Source organism: Thermobia domestica, chromosome 3, assembly GCF_964235325.1.
Source record: "Thermobia domestica chromosome 3, izTheDome1.hap1.1, whole genome shotgun sequence".
Classification (NCBI taxonomy): domain Eukaryota; kingdom Metazoa; phylum Arthropoda; class Insecta; order Zygentoma; family Lepismatidae; genus Thermobia; species Thermobia domestica.
The window spans coordinates 154,425,139-154,447,122 of NC_137456.1; positions in this window are offsets into that span (position 1 = coordinate 154,425,139).

Here is a 21,984-nt window from a genome sequence, read left to right on the forward strand (position 1 = left end):
ATATAAGTGTATATCTTTCTGTCTGTATGTATGTGGTCTTCTGGGGATCAGACAAGTGAACCGAAAAGTTAAAAAAATAATATAAAAGTCCGAAATCAGTAAATATAATCTAAGGGGTTGAAGTGAAAGCCCCCCAGGGGTGCCCAAGCAACATTTTCGTTGTCAAACGGTGTGCCAACCGTTATCTATTTGTAGGCATCGAGTGCAAAGCCACTATCAAAATGCCAACGGCAAATTCGATAATCCAATAGATTGATAACGGTAATAGATTGATAACGGAAGAACAAGAAGAGGAAGCATCCGACCGTATTAAACAAATTTAAAAAAAATGTTACAAGAACGAGCAAAAGAAGAACACGACGGAGAAAGGACAAATGAAGAAGAAGAAGAGTTGCTAAATATAAAGTTCTCCCAAATAATAGGAGAGACTTACAATGAGGAAGAGAAGAAGACAGAAGAAGATGAGTTCTACGAAACTAAGCTAGAAAAATGGATTAACAGTTTATTTCCTAATCCTGAAAAAGAACAAGGAGTAATATATACATCAATTATGAAAATATTAGCAGTGGCTAATACAGAACATACAGAAATAGAAATCGATAGACACGAGATAAAAAAAAGAATGGACGAATTGCTATCCGTATTTGAAGCAGAACGAAACTCAAATATACAAGTAGGACTTGGAAATAACAGGCGTAATGATGGGCACAATAGATTTCATATAAAAGAAGAACGCAGAAGACAATACAGAAGATACAATGCTAAAATTCCGTCTAGACCCGTGCGTGCAGGTGAAAATCCTTTTACTGCAATTGAAGCAAGTCTACGGGCTTTAATAGATTATTTGCTACGTAATGTGTATCAGTATGATTACGTAGGAATAACAATCACAAATGAAAGAGAAGGACACCGCCCTTTTTGGTAATCGTTCAGAGAAGCAAGAAATCTCTCAGCAGAAGTTCTATGGACAAGTTATAAAAATTATTGCAAAGTAATTCGGCTTTTCTTATAAATGAAGATTGCATCGTGAATCTTCATCATGTACGTATGCCAAGAAGACAAGGGGGATTAAAGCAACATGTTATGAATACTGAGGAATATGTAAAGGCAAAACGTGGTATTATCACAATTAAGAATAAAGGCACAAGAAGTTTAGCATATGCAATCGTCGTTGCCATAGGACTGAAAAAATACAAGGGAAGAAATCAAACTGAATACAATAGATATGTAAAAAATCAAATTAAATATATCATAGAAAAAAGCAGAAGACCTGTGTAAAGCTGCCGGTGTAGGTCTTAGTCTTGGTGGTGGAATTCCTGAAATTCGTAAATTTCAGGAATATTTAAAGGATTATAAAATTACAGTGTATAGGGGATTTTCAGGAAGCGATGTTATGTTTGAAGCTCCACCAAGTGATAATGAGAGAACAACTTTAAATTTACTGTTCATAAATAATCATTACAACGTCATTGAAAGCTTGAAAGCATGTTTAGCTATAGTTATTATTGCGAAAGCTGTCATAAGAATTTGAAAACAAACATAAACATTTGAAACTATATGTTATCGATGTCATCAGAAGCCACCATGTGACTAAAGAAACCCATATTACTTGCAATGATTGTAATCGAGAATTTTATGGCCAGTCATGATATGACTATCACAACTCAGCGCTGTATCAAAATGGAAAGCATTTATGTTCCACTGTGAAATGTTGTGCCCAGTGTTTGAAAGTTTATGTAGTAAAAGAAAAAGGATGTCACGTATGTGGAGAAACGTATTGCAACATTTGCTATGCCATAGTACCACCCAATCATGAATGTTACATGAAAGTGAATGAAAGAAGAAACTCGAAAAAAGCCAATGAAAAAATTATCATGGGGAAGAAAGCTATGATTGTGATTTATGATATTGAATGTACACAAGATACGAAAATAGAAGAGGAGGACGCAAACATATATGAACATATACCTAATGTCTTGGTTAGTCAACATGCATGTTACCCTTGTTATGAAGATAACATCAAAACTAATTGCATCGTTTGTAAAAAAAACGAGAAAATATATTTGACGGAGAAAATGTAATAGAAGACTTTCTAAAACATCTTCATCAAAGTCGTCCAAACATTAAATCAGTAACATGTGTGGCCCATAATTCTAAGGGATATGATGCACATTTCATCATTAAGACCAGGGTTGAGAAGATGAATTGGATTCCAGAAGTAATCATGAATGGAGCGAAAATTCTTCGTTTGTAAAAAAAACGAGAAAATATATTTGACGGAGAAAATGTAATAGAAGACTTTCTAAAACATCTTCAACAAAGTCGTCCAAACATTAAATCAGTAACATGTGTGGCCCATAATTCTAAGGGATATGATGCACATTTCATCATTAAGACCATGGTTGAGAAGAGGAATTGGATTCCAGAAGTAATCATGAATGGAGCGAAAATTCTATCTCTTAAAATAGGGAACGCAACCTTCATTGATTCACTAAGTATTCTTCCTATGCCCTTAAGTAAATTAAGTGGTGCATTGCTCTTCAATCGTGCAAAAGATATTTCCCATACTTTTTCAATCGACGTGAGAACCAAACATATGAAGGTACACTTCCAGACATGAGATATTATGGAGCAGATACCATGAAAGTAGACAAAAGACGCAAGTTTCTCCAATGGTATACTGAACATCGAAACGATACTTTTAAAATGAAAGAAGAACTAATCAAGTATTGTGTACAGGATGTTGAAGTATTACCCCAAGCATGTATTTCCTTTATGAATCTGAAACAAATGTAAATTCCTTACTTGAATACATTACAATCGCCAGTGAATGTAATTTGGTGTATCGAAGAAATTTCTTAAAGGAAAATACGTTTGGTATCATACCAAAGAACGGGTATCGATGGAGAAATGTCCAATCAGTTGAAGCAGTACAATGGATAGCTTGGGAACAAAAACAAGAAACATACAAATTACCAATGCTGCTCGTAGAAAGGAAAATCGAATAGCATCAATGAAAGTAGATGGTGTATGGACAGATCCCAACACAGAAAGAATACACGTGTGGGAATATGAGGGGGATTGGACACATGGCTGTATTTTCTGTTACCCTAACGACATTGATAAACCCATCTATAACAATGCTACAGATACCATGGAATTTCGATATGAAGGAGCAAAGAAGAACATTCAAAAAAATAAAAGATTTTGGCTTTAAGTGCACGAAATATGTTGCTATGAATTTAAAAACAATTCGCAGGAAATGATATGAAGAAGTATTTTAGTAATCATCCATAGACAAAGAAAACACCATTAAATCCTTGTGACGCTTTTTATGGAGGACGTGTGAATGCCATACGTTTGTATCACGAAGCACAAAAATCTGAAGAAACGATCAAATACAAGGATTTTGTTTCATTATACGCATATATCTGTAAGACTAAGAAATTTCCAAGTCGTCATCCTACTATCTATCTGCCTGGAGATTCAACTGTTTCGAGCATTGAAGAAGTAGAAGGGGTAGTTAAAGTAAGTATTCTACCTCCAAAAAATCTCTTACAACCAGTACTCACTTACAAATCAAATGATGGATTGATGTGTCCACTTTGTCGTACATGTGTTGAGTTAAACCAGTCATCTTGTAATCACAGCGATGAAGATCAGTTGTACATGGTACATGGGTAGCAGATGAAGTAAGAAAAGCATTAGAAAAAGGATACAAAATAATAGATATTCATGAAATTTGGGCATATAATGTTGTTCAATATGATGAAGAAATAGAAAGCGGCGGCTTATTTGGAGAATACATAAACACCTTCCTGAAAGCAAAAACCGAAGCTAGTGGTTTACCATCATGGTGTGAAACAGATGAGCTAAAGGAGAAGTACATTCAGCAATTTTATAAAAAGGAAGGAATACGTCTAGATGAAAAAATCAACATAATCCAGCACTTAGGAGTTTAGCTAAATTAATGCTAAATTCATTTTGGGGAAAATTTGGACAACGTGAGAACATGGATCATGTAAGCATTTTTAATGACCCCAAGGTGTTATATGAAAAATTAACATCTCATGATATAGACGTTCATCAAATATTTCCAGTAAATGATGATATATGTATATTGGAAATACAGAGATGAAGTTCTTTTTCACTACCAACAGTAAACGTCGTCATAGCCGCGTACACAACAGCACAAGCAAGATTAGAATTGTGTATTTAGATCAACTACAAGAAAAAGTATTGTAATTTGATACTGATTCAGTAATTTATACGCAAACACCTGGTGAAAGTACAATTCCAACTGGTGACTTTTTAGGTGATTTAACAAATGAATTGCTCGAATATGGTAAAGAGGCCTATATATATATCTCGGCTGGACCCAAGAACTACGCGTTACGTATTTTTGATCCAAGTACGAAGAAGGAGTTTCAAGTAAGCAAGATACGGGGCTTCTCATTAAACTGTATCATCTAAATACCTAAATTTTGATGTAATGAAGAAAATGATAGTAGATAATGAAGAGGGGGCAGAAGAAGAAGAATCACGTCCCAATGAAGTCAAAATTACCAATGAGAAAAAATTTGCCGCAGGAAAGACCATACAATCGTCAGCATGTCCGAAACAGAAGTTTATGATAAATTATATGAAAGGACGTAAGATACCAAATTCATGTGATACTCTTCAATATGGCTACACTACTTCCAACAAAGGAGGAAGAGAAATGTAATTAGGGCCCTTTATAAATATACGTATGAACAAAGAATGATTAGGGCTCAGATGTAATTAGGGCTCTTTAACACATATACGACGTGGAAACATTCCTTTTAATGTATTGTTGCCGGACCAAGTGGATGTGGAAAACTTTGTTTGTAATACGATTCCTGTCTAATTTATCACGTATGGTTAATACATCGTTCCGTCATATTTATTGGTACTATTCAAAATGGCAAAATGCATACAGAGAAATTTCGACAAAAGTACAATTTATTGAAGGATTACCTCGAACAAAAGACTTTTTAGCTGAAACTGGACCGCATATTATTATTATTAATGATCAAATGTGTGAAGTGAACCGCAATATAGTTGATTTCTTTACAAAGAGTTCTCATCACCTAAATCTTAGTGTACTATTTATTACACAAAACATATTTCATCAGGGAAAAAAGCAGAGATATGAGCTTGAATTGTTCTTATCTCGTATTATTTAAAAATCCAAGAGATAAATCAAAAATTAAACATTTGAGTTATCAACTAACTGCTGAGAATCCAAAATTTTTTCAAGAAAGTTTCAATGACTTAACAAAGTTACGATATGGATATTTATTTATTTATTTAAAACAGGATACGTCAGATGAACTTCGTTTTCAAACAAATATCTTTCCTGGTGATATTTATTATTACGTTTATGTTCCAACGAAATATAAGTTGTGTTTATAATGAAAGTTTTAAACTGTGTTTGTTCATTCTGGCAATATGTCTCCAAGAGTAAAACAAGTAGATCTTTATACGCTGAGCAAAGCATATCCTAAATTACGTAAAGCAATAATGACCAATGCAGACTCTTCAGTGATTCGTAGTATTTGCGAATGTTGTTATGATGTATTAAAAGAAAGTGTATCTCTTACAAAGTCACAGAAAGCAAGATTAAAGCGATACAAGAGGACGCTTCGATATCTTGTGAAGAAAGCAAACTACTTCCAAAAGAAGAAGAAGCATTTATTAGTGCAGCAGCAGGGTTGATTCCTACCGCATTATTAGCTCCTATTTTAACTGGTGCATTATCAAGTTTACTATTCCGTTTGTGCAATGGAACACGCAAAGAAGATTATTTTAGTTCCACCTGAAGTTCTTAATCGTATACAAACACCAGCAGCATCATCATCAGCCCTGGGGAAACGTGAATCTAATTTGTATCAAGAAATACAAGAGATTTTACAGTTATCATCGCTTAGTGATGAAGAGAAGTGGAATCAATATAATAATAGTCTTCAAAAATATTTACATTTCATACGAAAACAACAGGAACCTGTGACACTCTCGATTACGTCAACCAAATCAGAGAAGCCTGAAGTGGAAGAAATATGGTTATCTATACCCAAATATTTTCGCAAAAGAGCTGAATTACTACTACATAGAATGAAACATAATGATAATATCTCGTGGGATAATAACGGAACTGTTTACATCATAGGTGACAAAATAGAAGGATCTCGCATTGTATATTTAACTTCTGATATGTCGCGACCCCGGAAACACACGAATCCATGGGAGAAATTTTGTAATAATTTATCTTCTAATAACGCACTTCAAGAACGTATTGGAAATCCAAAACATTTGTCATATATTTTACGACGAACTAAAGCATCACCAGTAGCATCATCGTCAAGGGAAAAATACCTCTGAAATCGTTTCCAGAAGACGACGAACAAGCAGAAGAAGAAGAAGAAGAAGAAGAAGAAGAAGAAAAGGACAAAGTGGTATCTCCTATAAGGAAAAGGAAACGTGCCTGTAAACGTCTAGTATGGTCAAGATGGAAACCATAAACAAACAGTTAAGCAAAATTTACTATAGGCCTTCAAATCCTGCAGCTTTTCCAACTATTAAAAAATTGTGGATAGCTACAAAGAAGAAAATTCCTATACATTGTATGAGAAAATGGTTACTACAACAAACAACATATACGTTACATAAACCAGTACGTCGTCGTGTTAAAAGAGATTTCTATGTAGTGAATAATGTTGATGATGAGTGGGAAAGTGATATTAATGATCTTCAGTCTCTTCATAAATTTAATGATGGATATCGTTATATTCTTACAGTGATAGATGCGTTCAGTCGATATGCCTGGGCTGCGCCATTAAAGTCTAAAAGTACAAATGATGTCTTAAAAGTATTAAAAATTGTGCTCAAAGACAGAAAACCAATTACATTCCGAACAGATAAAGGAAGTCAATTTTCTAACAAAACTATACAGAAGTACTTAGAGGACAACAAAATAAACCATTTTACAACTAAAAATCCTGATATAAAAGGTAGTGTTGTAGAACGTTTTAACAGAACTTTAAAAGAAGAAATGTGGAAGTATTTTAGAAAGTATCAAACGTATAATTATTTAAATGTATTACCTCTTCTTGTGAAATCATACAATAAAAGTTATCATTCAAGCATAAAGATGTCACCTGTAAATGTTTCTCAAAATAACCTATTACAAGTATGGCAGAATCAGTATGGTAATAAAATAAAGAAGAAGAAGTATCCAAATTTCTCAAAACATCTTAAGATTGGTGACACAGTACGGATTAGTAAAACTAAACGTACATTTGATAAAGGATACATGCAAAACTGGACGTGGGAAATATTTAAAGTGAAGAAGATAATAGCAAAAGATCCGCCAGTTTATGAAACGGAAGATTTAAATAAGGAACCACTGGATGGATTATTTTATAGAGAGAAATTACAACCTGTGACGTTATCAAAGAAGTTTTACATAGATAAAATCATACGTACAAGAAGAAAAGGCAGCAGAAAAGAATATCTTGTTCATTGGAAAGAATATCCTTCTTCTTTCGATTCCTGCATAGCTGCATCATCCATAAAGAAGATCGAGAAGTACAATGGAACCTGATGGAGATTTTTACGTTACGCTTCCCAGTAATAGTTCTATGGAATATTTTCCCTACACCACATTAACATCATACACTACGAAACTTCATCAGAGAATGGAATTCCGTGAAAAGTGGGAAGTGGCTATTGTTGAAATTCATTATCCTTATTCAATATTAAATATTAATGAAGAAAATAATATTTTTTTTTACAAACCTGCAAAAAGTGATGAATGGAAATTTGTAACTATTCCTGTACGTTATTACACTGACATTTCAGAATTGATAAAGTTAATTAATACGTACAACAGATTCACAAATTTACATATTTCCTATACTTGTGAGAGTATTACCTGTTTTATACGACGTCTTAATAAAGACATAGATATAGACGTTGCATTATCACCAAGTGTTGGGATTTGATCCAAACGTGCGATGTTGGGATTTGATCCAAATCTTGATTTAAAGGATATGCAAGAAGGCCAAAGCATTCCAAATTTACGTTTAGGACTTCTATCTACAATTATGTGTATTGTGATATAGTTTAATCTGTAAATGTTGGAGATCCAGTAGCACCATTATTACGTATCATAAATATGAATCCTGTGAATCATACATTTGGAAGTAGTGTTATAGAAATTTTTAATCCTCCACATTATGTGCCTATAGAGAAGATGCATTTTGAACACATCAAAATAGATATAAGAGATAGTACAGGCTCTCCACTGGCATTCACTTTCAGAACTGTATGCGTTAAACTACATTTTCGACCAGTGCGTCAACATAAACAAATATGGATAATCCATATTTACAATATTATCAAAAACAAGCTATTTCTGGAAACGTTTATGTTGGATCCCCTTATCAAGTTGGACATGGTATGGGAAGCTTCCTTGGAGGATTATTTAGTTCTGTCATGTCATTAGTAAAACAAGGAGCTAAAACAGTAGGAAAAGAATTATTAAAATCTGGAGCAAACGTTATTACTGATGTCATCGTCGATAAACAACCTATTAACGAATCCTTTCATCAACGAATGGGTGAAGCAAGATCCGTCTTGCAAGACAAAGCAAAAACTAAACTGAAATCTATGCTAGGACCTGGATATCAACGAAGGAAAAAGAAGAATTACACATCATTCCATCTTTAACCCTTCATCATTACACATCATCAAGCGCAAGTCGAAGAGGACGAAGAAGGGCAAGAGGAAACGTACGCAGAAAACTAAGAAAAATCAGTCGTATAAGAAGAGAAAGTATCACACGATATCTTTGATTAAATCATCACCATCATGGCTTTCTTACGTCATCAATCCTGAGAGTGTAAAAAGTGAACTAGATATTTTTTTCTACAAAACCAACGCAAACCAGTATATTGGATAATCATGTTGTTACATACAAACCAATGAGTTCACTAGCTGATAATGCTCCTATAGAATGTCATCCCAGGAACAAGTGATGAATACATAGATCTACCACATACTCTTTTTTACATTGAAGCTCAAATCGTTAAGCCTGATGGATCAGCATTTGTTGAAAGTGATAAAGCTGTGGCTCGTATTAATGATTTTAAATTCTATGTTGAATAAAGTGGAAGTGTATTTAAATAACAAACTGATTTCATTTCCATCTCATAATCATCCATATCGATCATACATCGACAAACTGTTAAATTATGATGATTCTGCAAAAAAATACACGCCTTCAATGTGCATTCTGGTTTTAAGATACTGCTGGACATATGGATGCAACATCTGGTTGTAATAAAGGATTTCAACAACGTTATGAATTAACAAAAAAAGTGCAAAATTCGACATGCTTGAACATCATTGTGATATTTTTAATCACGATAAATTTTTAATCCAAAGAGTAGAATTACGCATCAACTTAATTCCTGCAAAGCCAAACTTTTGTGTCATCGCTAGTGATCCTTCTGTTGAGGCTAAAGTGAATATTTTAGACGCTGCTTTACATATTAAAAAGATTAATGTTAGTCCTACAATAAAACTAGCACATAACAAGCTTCTACAATCAACAACAGCCAAATATCCTCTCACAAGAGTGCAAATGAAGTCATTCGTCATTCCAAAGGATCTTCAATCAAAAACAATCAATATTTTATTTATGGGAGTATGACCAACTTGAGTAATTGTGGCGTTTACTCAAAATGATGCCTATACAGGAACAATAACTTCAAATCAATTTCATTTCAAACGTTTTGACATCAATTTATTCTCTCTATACATTGATGGAAAACCTGTAAACCTCTATGTTTCCTCATATCATATCTTATTCTGTGTGTCAGGTATTCACTTTTCCAATCATGGCAACAATATTCGTCGCCTTGCCTTTCCTCAAGGATACACTATCTTTGTTGTCGGCGTTACTTAAGATGGAGAAGCCAGCGCTGTGCAGCATTGGAATCTGATCAAACATTGATGTGTTCGTCTGGAAGTTTAAGAATCCTCTACCAGTACCTGTCTCATGCATCACATACGGCGAGTTCCGATCTCTCTTAGAAGTGGATCATCAGAGGAAAATCATGATGGATTTTTAAAGGTACGTTATTTAAATATCCTATCATATATGTACATGTCTGCATTTTTATACACGATATCCTCTACACTAGGTTTATTGAATGCTTTGCAAACAAATTCTTTATTTCACAATCATTTCGTTGGCGTATATGAGCCAATCAATTACCAACACATGTTCCACTACCTGCAGCTATTATCATAAATACAGATCCCTCGAACAAACTGGCACACACTGGATTCCGTATATATTCATACTGATGGACGTGCCCACTACTTCGATACATTTGGATTTCCTCTATATGTAATGAAACATATTCAATTTCTACGTAGAAATTCCATTTCTTATACATTTAATAATAAACAAATTCAAAGTGTGAAATCGTCCCTACGTGGACATTATTCATACCTTTTCCTTTCAAAGCTAAAGGAAAGTCCTAAAATGAATTTCATTACACTTTCTCATCAACTCCAGAAAAAATGATCTTCGCTTACTGTATTTACTTTTAGAGGTAATTATTTCTCTTGTATATATATCATCATGTCTTCATTCTTCTTCTTTGTTTGTTTCGAATACTGCCTTATTATAGATAAAATTCTAGCTATTATTATTGCAGGTAGTCATTTCTTCTTCTTTATTATAATGTGTTTGTATATAATTTTATTTGTTGTTTTTTTATTTGTTCATGTTTATAGATAAAATAAATTTTAAGTTATATTTTTCCTTTTTTTCATTTCAGAGAATAAAAGATCGTCAACGTGTGTATGCACATCATCATTGTACATAATAACGTTTACGCTTCATTATCATCAACAACAGTAGTATCATCTGTGAAGTTATCATTAATTGAACAGTGAACTGTGTATGTGTAAAAACAACACAACTGTGTACGTGTGTATGGACGCCATCAGTGAACAGTATATGGCAACTGTGAAGTTATCATCAACTGGACAATAAAAAATCTAACGTACTGTCTTTTAAAAATGTACTATACTTACCGTCTTAATTGTGTAAATATCATCATCAACATCAATAAATAGTCTGTATTCTTTTTTCTCTTTGAAAACATGTTTTATTTCTTATTTTTTCCACTTCCTAATAAATATGTTTTATGATCAAATATGTAATTAAAACACATATCATAAAACATATTTTTAACTCATTGAATTAAAGAATTACATACTGTTTTTTTAAAAAAGGAATCTAAAACTGATTTTTAATTCAATGATGTAACCACATAACTAAATAATAATAATAATGAATTCAAATAATTAATCAGTTATTATTTCGTAAATTAAACCAAGTATGTGAATTCAATATTATTATGATAGGACTTAAAATTTAATATTAATTATTTTAGTTCTTTTTTTTTAAAAAAATAAACAAGTCCTGTCATACTTAAGACAGAGTTGTATAATAATAATAATAATTTCAAATACTAACGTTTATTTTAACATTCATTTCGATAATTTGAATTCATTATTATTATTATTATACATATCACTTATAGTATACGAAGAAACATGTTAGGATTTTTTCTTATCATAAAAATTAATACACTAATTAAAAATCCTATCATATTGAGATGTATGAAACGAACACAACTACACACAAATAAAACATTTGAATTTCACTATATATTTTTATTACATTTGTTATTACGTTGTTTAGTATACATGAAAAAACAAATCAATTTTCTTCTTTATGAAGAGATGTTCACTTCATTGATACCCTCCGAAGGTTGATTATCGGTTTCCCGCCACCATGGCTGTGTCGTTACACTATCAAATAAATAAGCCATAATTGAGTCTATGAGTTTTTGTTTGCAAAGTACTTTCATTTCCAATTTTAATCTATCACCATCAATGTTCACATCACTGTTCTTATCAAGAGAGACACTTAGAAAGCTAATATTCATACCATTAATAATACTCTGTTCATCTACACAGGTGTGGATTCCGGCAAGACCTCTGCATGTAACACACTGCGATTGTACATGATTGCGAATAGTATCTGTACACAAGTCAAAATATTCACGTAGCACAACACTACAAACTTTACTGTTTTTCACGGCATGTTCAATACACGGTAATATTTCCAAGAAATAAAGCCAATCACTTGAAGTTAAGTAGACAGTGTTTGGAGGAGCATGAAGTGTTCCTTTCTTCTCTAACATTACTAACTTTTCACCCATTAGTTTTCGCACCACCAGTTCGTTTTTTTCAGCCAAGAGATTTTATAAAAGTAATTTCCACTTGAGAATTTAAATAGTCCGTAACAAACGGGGTCAAATGTAAAAGTTTCTCCCACTCTGCCACATTTAACTCCACTCCAAACACAAGTCCTTTGCCAACATGAATCACTGGTTCAAATGTATCACTATCCAGACGAATACAAATTGATTTGGTTTTCATTGAATGAAGTCCATATTCAACGTTTAACAAGTACTCTTTCTTGGTGTCCATAGTTCATGCACAAGCACTCAAAGACGTGTTACTTCAGTAGCTGGTCAACACAGAATAACAACACTATGCATACAGACGACTGCGCATGCATGAAGATCAGGGGCGACGAGGAAAATTCATGTTTCATCTTGTTTGTACATGTCACCATACACTTACGATGAGTATACCAGTTCAGTAAATTCAAGATCGTGCATGTTACGTCCAGATACATTAATCTTAATTCCTTCATATATTAAACAGACATTTTCACTTTGTAAATACGTTAATAATGCACCATTATCTGCTTCCAATTTTTCAGTACAACGTCCTGGTAAAATCACTTTTTCGCCTCCTTCTAATGTCACACATGCCTTACTACCATATACCAAAATAATTATTTCACAGTTTACAGTACGAAATGGTACTCAAATTTACAAATCTCTCATTTTTGTAAAGGGTAGCATTGATGGCTTATTAAGCTTATCTAATAAACTCATTGACGATGGCATTTTTAAATTTGACGTTTCTTCCTTTGTAACAGCTGTTAACAGAAAGATCTACACAAGCACATACGTTCCGCTTACGCTCTTCGCGGGATTGGCGGGGCGTTGGGGATCCAAATTAGCTATCCAATACAAGACGACTAGAAAAGAAGACGAAAAGGCATGTTTTTTCATGAACCTATAGCTGGTGGTAGCCCGAAAAGGCTATGAGCCTAACAACTAAAGGCCTGTTGAAACTTGCCTTCGGATTCTCCAATACTATGAGCTTCTTTCCGTTCTTAACTTTGCAAGATTGGGCCTTGGGGGGTTGGAGGATCCAAATAACTAGCCAATATACAACGAGAAGAAGATGAAGAGGAAAAGGCATGTTTCATCTTGATTCTATAGCCGGTAGGCGTCCAAGAGTATGAACAAACATATGCCAGCTTAGCAACAACGCCCACGCCACTTTCCCGTGGGAAAAATCGAATTCTAAGAAAACAAGATAATTTTTTGCTGACTCAGCCATCTATCCAGCCTGTATTCTACTGGTTCTCAACATCTCAAAGAACAATTGGAAGGGCAGCACAAAGTTTCGCCCTTACCGTAAGACACTTTTTGTGCAAGATTTACCGTCGTAAAGAAGATTGTTGCGTCTTTCCGTCCGTAAAGAAGATTGCTCGCTCATTTGCTCCGTCTTTCACACATCTTTAAGTAAAAGACGAACAGTCGAGAGTTATACGTACGCAGCACCATCTTGCAGGTAAAAAGTAAAGGTGTGTAGAATTTGAATTAGGAATGGGGGAATCTGTTGAAACGTATTAGGAAGAGTCCAGTCTCTATTGTCTATTACGAAAATCGTTCTGATTGAAAATGTAAGTGTATGGTAGATTTTCTTCGCTTCTAAAGTTTGTTGCACATTTGTTTACTAATAGCAAACTAATGGTACAGACAGTGGGCAACAAAGCTAAAGTTAATGTAACATATTACCAAACACTTTGGACCCAAATACCGGCGTTATATTCGAAGCCCTTTTAGTATCTACAAATCTTGGTTGTCATTAACAAGGAAATTAAGTGTAGTCATATGGCAAAATCAACGTTGACGTACATCACAGGATTTGATATGAAACTAGAATTTGTCCTATATTTTTGACACTAATTCCTTTGAAGCCTTTTGTGCATATCCCATACACTTTTGTGGATTTCCAATGTCGAGCCGAGCATTTTGCCATCAATAGCCACGAGGTCTTTTAAAATTTATTAAGACAGTTAAAGTATAGTTTCAGGTAGTTTTCTTGTTAATATTTAAATACTTTGTCCACTCATAAGAATATGATAACATGATTGAAATAGAATCTCCTATACTAAATAACAAATACCTATTATCTCTATTCTGTAATTTCAGGGAAAACGAGTAATGATAGCAGATTTCGGGTCTATAGTGACAATACAGCAGGGCCCTCCGTATGTCGATAAGAACAGAGGCACAAGGCAGTATAATAGTCCAGAGATGTTAATAACAAGAAGGCAGTTCTACGCCAATCATGATATTTTTGCGCTTGGCGTTCTCTGTTATAGGATGGCCACGTAAGTTTTATTTTCAATAACAAAAGTATTACGTATGTCATTTTAATGGTTTGCATAGAGTTCTTTTACACAGGTAGTCGATTCCCAGCGATTCTATTCCTAATTCTTGTTTTTTCAGCAAGACTCTTTTTCAGCGTCCCACAAGCTCGAGTTTCAATTAAATGTAGTCGCAACCATTTAAGACAGAATTGTTTCCAAAGATGCGATTCTTATTTTTTTAGAATGTTGTTTTAAATGTTGCTATACGGAGAATATGTAAACACAAGGATGTTTATTGAAAAGCATGAAAGAAGGATAATATTTTTGAATGTGTTTTTCAGCGTGTCGTTAACACATAAAACCGGATCTTACTTCGTTATCTGTTGATGTCTAGGTTTGGAACATTGTTTTATTTTTTACCATATATAACAACGTGCAGTTGCCTTATCAATAAGTCTACCGGCGCTAAGCCAGCTAGTTTCAGAGTGGTTGCAATTGCACTCCCTTCGGAAGCTCACACTTTTCTTTCGTTTTTTTGCTCCTATTAGAAAACTAGATTTTGTGACAACCGCCCTTAGTGAACTAAGGTGCAGAATTGAGGGTCATTGAAAAGAAAATATTCCACTCTTCGATTTATTAACAATTGGTTTATACTGCTGTTAAGGTTAAGGAACTGGTACATTTTGGAAATAAAACAGGATAAAAAAAAGTAGTTTGAACATCCATTGATATTTGCATCAAATACATTTATAGGAAAAAATGAAGATTAATCTTAATTGTTACGGACTGCCAAATGTATTTGAAGTCCATTGTTGCTAACATAAGATCCTCGGTTTTCGTGTACTATATCTTTATTTTTACAAGATATCGTTTTGTACAGGATTACGTTTGAGGACATATGCCTCCAGTAACGGCCCTGGCTGAGATAACCGAGGATAGACCACTGGGTCCCCGGTCCCAGATAACTCAAATTAAAGCAGAACGAGCGATAAACAATAATATTTATGTTTGCGGAGATCGTGCCGAGGTAGAAAATTGGAAGGTGTGGAAAGCTAACAATTTCTTGGACGGTGACTTTAGTAAAAGCAGAAGAAATTTAATAATAATAATTAGCAAGACGCTAATGAGATACTAACAAGAAAAGATTTTACACTGAAGTTAATGACACAGTGATGAAGAATAGCATTTTACTACTTTACTGGAATACGAATTAAAAGTGTCTGGATTCCGCCGGCAGTCAAGTTCCGTACGTACTAGAAAAAGCCGTGCGTACTAGTCTATTAGGATAGTAGACCTAATATTCGATACAAAGTGTACTTCGCTGGTTGAACGCAAAAGAAACCCTATCCGACTGTCTGCATGGCTTGTAATTAGTATGTATGGAATTACTCACGGACTATGCGCACGCGATTAGTTTCTCTGAAAAATTCTTTCAGTAATAGCCACAGGTCCTGGGTTATCATTGGTGAGCCTTAAACAGCATTAAACTCAGTTTGATTCTATTGGAGCAAAGGCTCACAGATTTTGCGTACGTTGTGTAATGACAAGTACAACCAAGAAATGCTTTAGACAAGTAGAAATTGACTTTTAAGTGTTCTCCAGAAGAATTGATATCTATCTCAAATGCTTTGCAACGATAGGAAGGAAACTGTTATAATAAGCGCTAATTACATTACAACTAAAATACTTATTTACTCTAAATTCGGTTTGGTGTAAATTGTTAAAAAGAAAAAGCAACATGTATTTGTTTTTCTTTCATATAATTCTTTATGTTGGTAGAAACTTAGAATTTTAGTAACGAGTATAGTTCGCGTGTAACTATATGACAAATGCCACTTGCCGTGGCATTGAATCCACCAGGTGAGGAATATAGCATTGTGTGCAAAAAATTCACCACACAAATTGATCATGCTGTGATAACTCGTCAAATACTCGTGGAAGATTGTCCGGCATGATCTGTCTCAATGTCCGCGCAAAAGTGACCCACGTTTTAAAAAAGAGTTCACACCTGTTCCACGAGGCAGCCAGTATACTATCTTGGCATAAGTTTGATTCTGCAGTCGTGTCTGAAATACACGTTAATTGTGTACTGAGCTATTGTCCTCTTCTCAATAGATTATGGCGTCACCTTATGAGCTTTTATCTCTGACAGCGTTTCATTGAGCTGTTCCACATATTTGTGGAAATTTAGGTGTCCAAGAGCCCTTCTAGACTTGCATATCCCTGCCCAACAGTGGATTTTTGCGTGCCCTATTCAACCTGTATGGGGCATGTATTCAGGCGCATATCCTTCCCTAGATGGACGGTAAGTACATGTTGGCCCGAAACTTGCACCGGAAAACATTTTTCGGCTGAAGGTTTGACGGTCTGACGATTTGAATTCGTACGGCCTATGCAAACGCCACATGTTGAATCACTTGGTCTACTGTTGGCCAATACTCAACGGCTGCCCTGTATATCCTCAAACCAACTCCTTTTAATCTACGTTTCACAGTCGTAAATTTCCCTGAGAAATTTTTTCCTCCCGTAACTCTCAAGCAGACATAAAAGGCCGCTGACGTTCGAGCAATTAACCTCCGGCTGTCTTCGGCATGAAGCAACTTTTGTCGCCTGGTTTCTTTTTGACTTCTTACAGTCACCGTTTCCGCCCCCACCATCTCCGGGATGTTGCACAGAAAACACAATATCTTACTACTGCCTCACTATTACTCATTTTCCTATGATTAATTAAAGCTATTATACTATTTTGAACAAATTTCACGTAGTAAGCCATTCTCATGTCAGAAGCAAAGTAGTAGCTACATTTTCGTGGTGTTTTAGCGGAAGGTGGTTAACGTGTTGTTATGAAATGGGATGAGGTTTCTTTCCATTCCATATGGTCATCATTTATAATCGTGCATTGTGTAACCAGAATTTCGTAGTTTGTAGTTAACATTTCATATTCTTTATCATATAGCAGCGATGCAATACCAACTGTTAAATAAATAGAAGAATGGGACTAATTATTTTCATAAACGTTTAGTTCAATTATGGTAAAAATAGGATGAATTGCAATTCATTAAGATCAAATATAATATACCAACATTATTTTTCAACTTGTCAATTCCAGTTAGGAAGCTTCACAAGACATTTTCATACCTTGGTTCACTAAGGCCAGTAGTCACAAAATCTGCACACAGAACTACAAGTGCATCATAGCAAATCTGAAACATTTACAGGTATAAAGTGGCACATTAATATGTATAAAATTCGTTTTTGTCATTGATGCGCAGCATTTTCAACCCGAGAAAACGAACGAAAACAAAACGGGTCAATTGGGACATATAAATGCATTGTAGTTGAAGATTACTCGATTGATACAGATTCCTGCATCTTTCTTCAGATGCATTTCTTCTTGATGAAGGCGCCACCTGTCGTGTTTTATTTGAAGCTAGTCTCCAGCACTTTCTGCGCATGTTCGACTGGTTTTCGTGTTTTTATGGAGCGAATTCTGAGTTGAAATTGTGTGTTCTTTTGTTCCAGTACTAAGAAGGCGGAAGTAAGTATATGATATTATTGTTTAAGTATTTTCATTTTGATTTGAAATTTAAAATTACTGATTAGGGTCATGAGCTAGCATCAGGTAGTGGAAGTATGTAGTTGTTAAGCCACGTACCGTTAGCAAAGCAATAAAGCTGATAAACGCTTTGACTCCTCTCTTCCCCTCCGAAGTTTAGCAACAAGGAAAGAGATACAGCCATAAAGGATCCACAGAAAAAACTCGCTTCCTGCACAAATCCACAAAGGAGTGGACAAATATTTAGGTCAACTACAAATATTCAAAGAAAACTCACCTGCTTGTGATTCATTTGAGAAAAAAAAACTTGACAATATAAATGTATTTTATCTTGTCAATAAACCAGTAATTGTTTCAGTGACTCACGCGACCGATGGGCATAAACGTACGTATAATTGCGGAAATAATTTCAGCTTTAAAACAAATGGGTGCTGTCTGCTAGGTTCTCATTAAACATATCCAATGCATGATTGAACCCTGGAGCACTATTATTATTATTATTATTAATCATAATAACACTTTATATTCTTATTAAGTGAAAGTTCATTATTAAAAAAAGAATTTCATTTAGCCTGCATAAGTTGGTAGTCCTGCACCAAGGGCGCTGGTCCTGGGGGGAATAGTGACCTGGGCCCCTCAAATTTGGAATGGCCCTCTAATGAGGGGCCCATATTGCTAAGTTGAAGCAGATACTATTTCTGCAGCACATGATCGTTCGTTTTTTGTTTCTACTATTGAATATCTTCCATAAGACCTTCGAAAGTTATACAGAAATCGGCGCCCTTGTCCTGCACAAACCAGTAGAGTACCTAAGGTCAGGCACGGTTAGGTAATTGTGATTTTTTGGCGAGAGTACCAGGCCAAAGGCCCCGATTACCTGATATTGAAATAAGTATTGACAAAAGACAGGTACTATTGAGCAGGAAATAAATTGAATATTAACAACAGTAGTAGCATTAACCCTTAAAATTCTATCATATATTTTTATACGATAGGGTAGTATCTTCATTATTCGATTTAAAAAATAACAATAAAGCTTTTTACTTTTTTTTCAAGCGTGGAGGCATTGTAGAACACGTTACGTATGGTTTCAAGTCTTTTTGTGTCGAGACATAGAATGTGATGATGTCAGAACCGAAAATAATTTTTGTTCGGGTTATTTTATTATTTTTGGCGGGCTTACTTTGGCATCTACACACCTTTATTGCACCCCTTAGTATTGTACATTTTTTTCAGATCTCTGCGTTAACACAAGGGTTGTACAGAGAGGCAAAAATGTAAAAAAAAAAGTGTTTTTAACAAAAACAACTATTTTGCGATTTTCCTGCCTCAGATACATGATGGAGACATACAAGTGGTACCATTTGAAAGTCTCTTCTATTCTGAAGAGAATGAAGTAGGAAACATGATCTTAGGATGAATAGGGATGTCTCAGGTAATGTTCCGTTGTATACGGGGATTTAGGATATTTTGGGATATTCTCAACACATAGGTTAATATATTTTACCTTACTTTTCTAGATAGAAGCCTGAAATTGTCTAGACATATTCAGTATGCCCATAATATTTTTCAGTTCATTTTGAGAACTGTGCGTTAACAGAGGGGGTCCAGAGGTGCCTGAACTTAGAAAAAAGAGTTTTAACAAAAATCCCATTTTTTCACGATTTTCCGAGCCTCAGACACATGATGGAGACATGTGAATGGTCCTGTTTGAAAGATTGTTCTATTCTAAAGAGAATGATTTACAAAACATGACTCTAGGATGCTTCAGAATTTTTTTTATATTACATCCGTTTTTTGGGGGGTCATCTTTCCCACTGTGGGTATGTTTTTAACTCATTGATAAATAGTTTCTCACGCCCTTACTATTCAAGATAGAAGCTTGAAATTTTGTACACGCATTTTGTACACCCATTAGTATTTTCCAGTTAATTTTCAGATCTCTGTGTTAGCACAGGAGAGTTCCAGAGGGACTGAAAGAGAAAAGAAGGTTTTTTCTCAAAAAGTCATTATCTGCTTTCAAAATTTCCCGCCTCAGGGATCTGATAGGGAAATATTTATGGTACCGTTTGAACAAGGTATATAGTGATTAAAGGAAATTTCCAATGTAATTTCTGGCAACACTATCGGATTAACTTTTCAGAGGTTAATAAAGGTTCCGCTAGTATTTTCTTCTTCCAATTAATTCAATCTATTATTGACTTTGATTCTTGTGAGATTTAAGTTGACTGTTACTTCTACTTCATTAAAACTCAAAGCTTCATTAATGAGAAATCAGAAAGACATGACAGATCATATAGGAAGACTATTGATGTATCAGTAGAGACAAAAGACACACCCACTACAAAACATAATATAAACCAGTAAAGTCTTACTTAGGTAGTTACTGTTTCATCCTCAGAGAACTTTTTTGAGCATGCGTCGTGTACTTATGTAACGTCGTGTATTACTGAAAAGTGACCCTGATAGCGAAATGTTGATTTCAGCTTTGAATTTAACATGATGAATTACTATAGAACTACAGACTTTTGTTACAGAAATATAAATTTTATATTTTTTTGTAGAATATTGTGTTTATACCACATCACATATGTGTGTACCTAATTCTAAACGTCCAGATGTTTGACCGTTTGGAAAATATATCTTTAGTGATTAAACACAGAAAAATGTAAGTGAACAATTCTTTCAAATGATACTAAAATGAAAAATTTGGGTGTCTTCCCGTTTGGCCTTTTCCCGTTTCGTCTTATGTCTATTTCCACTACTTCAGGCTATGATGCTAAAAGGCGAAACGGGAATTCCCGTTTGGCCTTTTGCCGCTTTGCATTACAACAGAGAAGATAATTTTCAAATTATGATAAGGAAATTTAATGTCATTTTGCAAAACATTTGTAAGGCTAGTAGTAGGGCTATTTACGTTTGAACTAATAGAACAGAGTACAATCAAAGTAAGTATTCAGAATACTGTATTATTTGCATCACTGTTTAATAAACTGCTCATGGAGCCTTGTATTTGTCAAATACGAAGAAGAGAGAGGCGGAAGAACCAATATCAACAATTACTAAGATATATAGGTAAGTATATAGTAACAGTTGTACTAAGGTATAAGTATTTTTGACACTAAAGCTTCTCTGCATGCTTCTAATATTTATTCTTGCAACTTCTCCAAAAGTTAGTTTAGAACTTTTTTAAATGGTATTCTAGCTAGCACACAAATACATAGTCCACTTTTTATTTATAGTGTAATACAATTAACCGGTCGTAGTTAAGCAATATTCCGTCTGTCTTTACTTTCTCGAGGGAAAGTATGCCTTTTTTATATTTAAAATTAATTTATTTTCCTCTCTCCATTGAGGAGGTTGCAAAGGGAAATTGCTGTAGTGAAACTGCATTTGTTGTCCCTATTTTTGGTGCCGTCAAACGCTCTCTATATGACGTACAAGCATCAACCCGACCTCCACTACCGCAAAGATTGAGTAAATTGATGATGTAAGGATTGTGGAGTGAAACGCACGACTACAAAACCTTTCTCCTGGTGGATGAAAGCGTTGACGCTAGTAGAATACTTGCAAGTTATAGTTTAGTAGTCAAGAAAATAATTTATTATTTCCTACTTTTTTCTTCTTGTGTGGTGTTGGTGCTGTTCTTTTTTGTAAATCGTGAAGGTCTGATATGGCAATAGTAATAGATATAAAAATATTAATATTAAAGCATTATCGTTAGAATTTAAGTGTTATTTATCCTTGCCTTTCTACTTTCAACAGGTTTTCGGCACTGTTGAAATTTTGGAATTTTTTT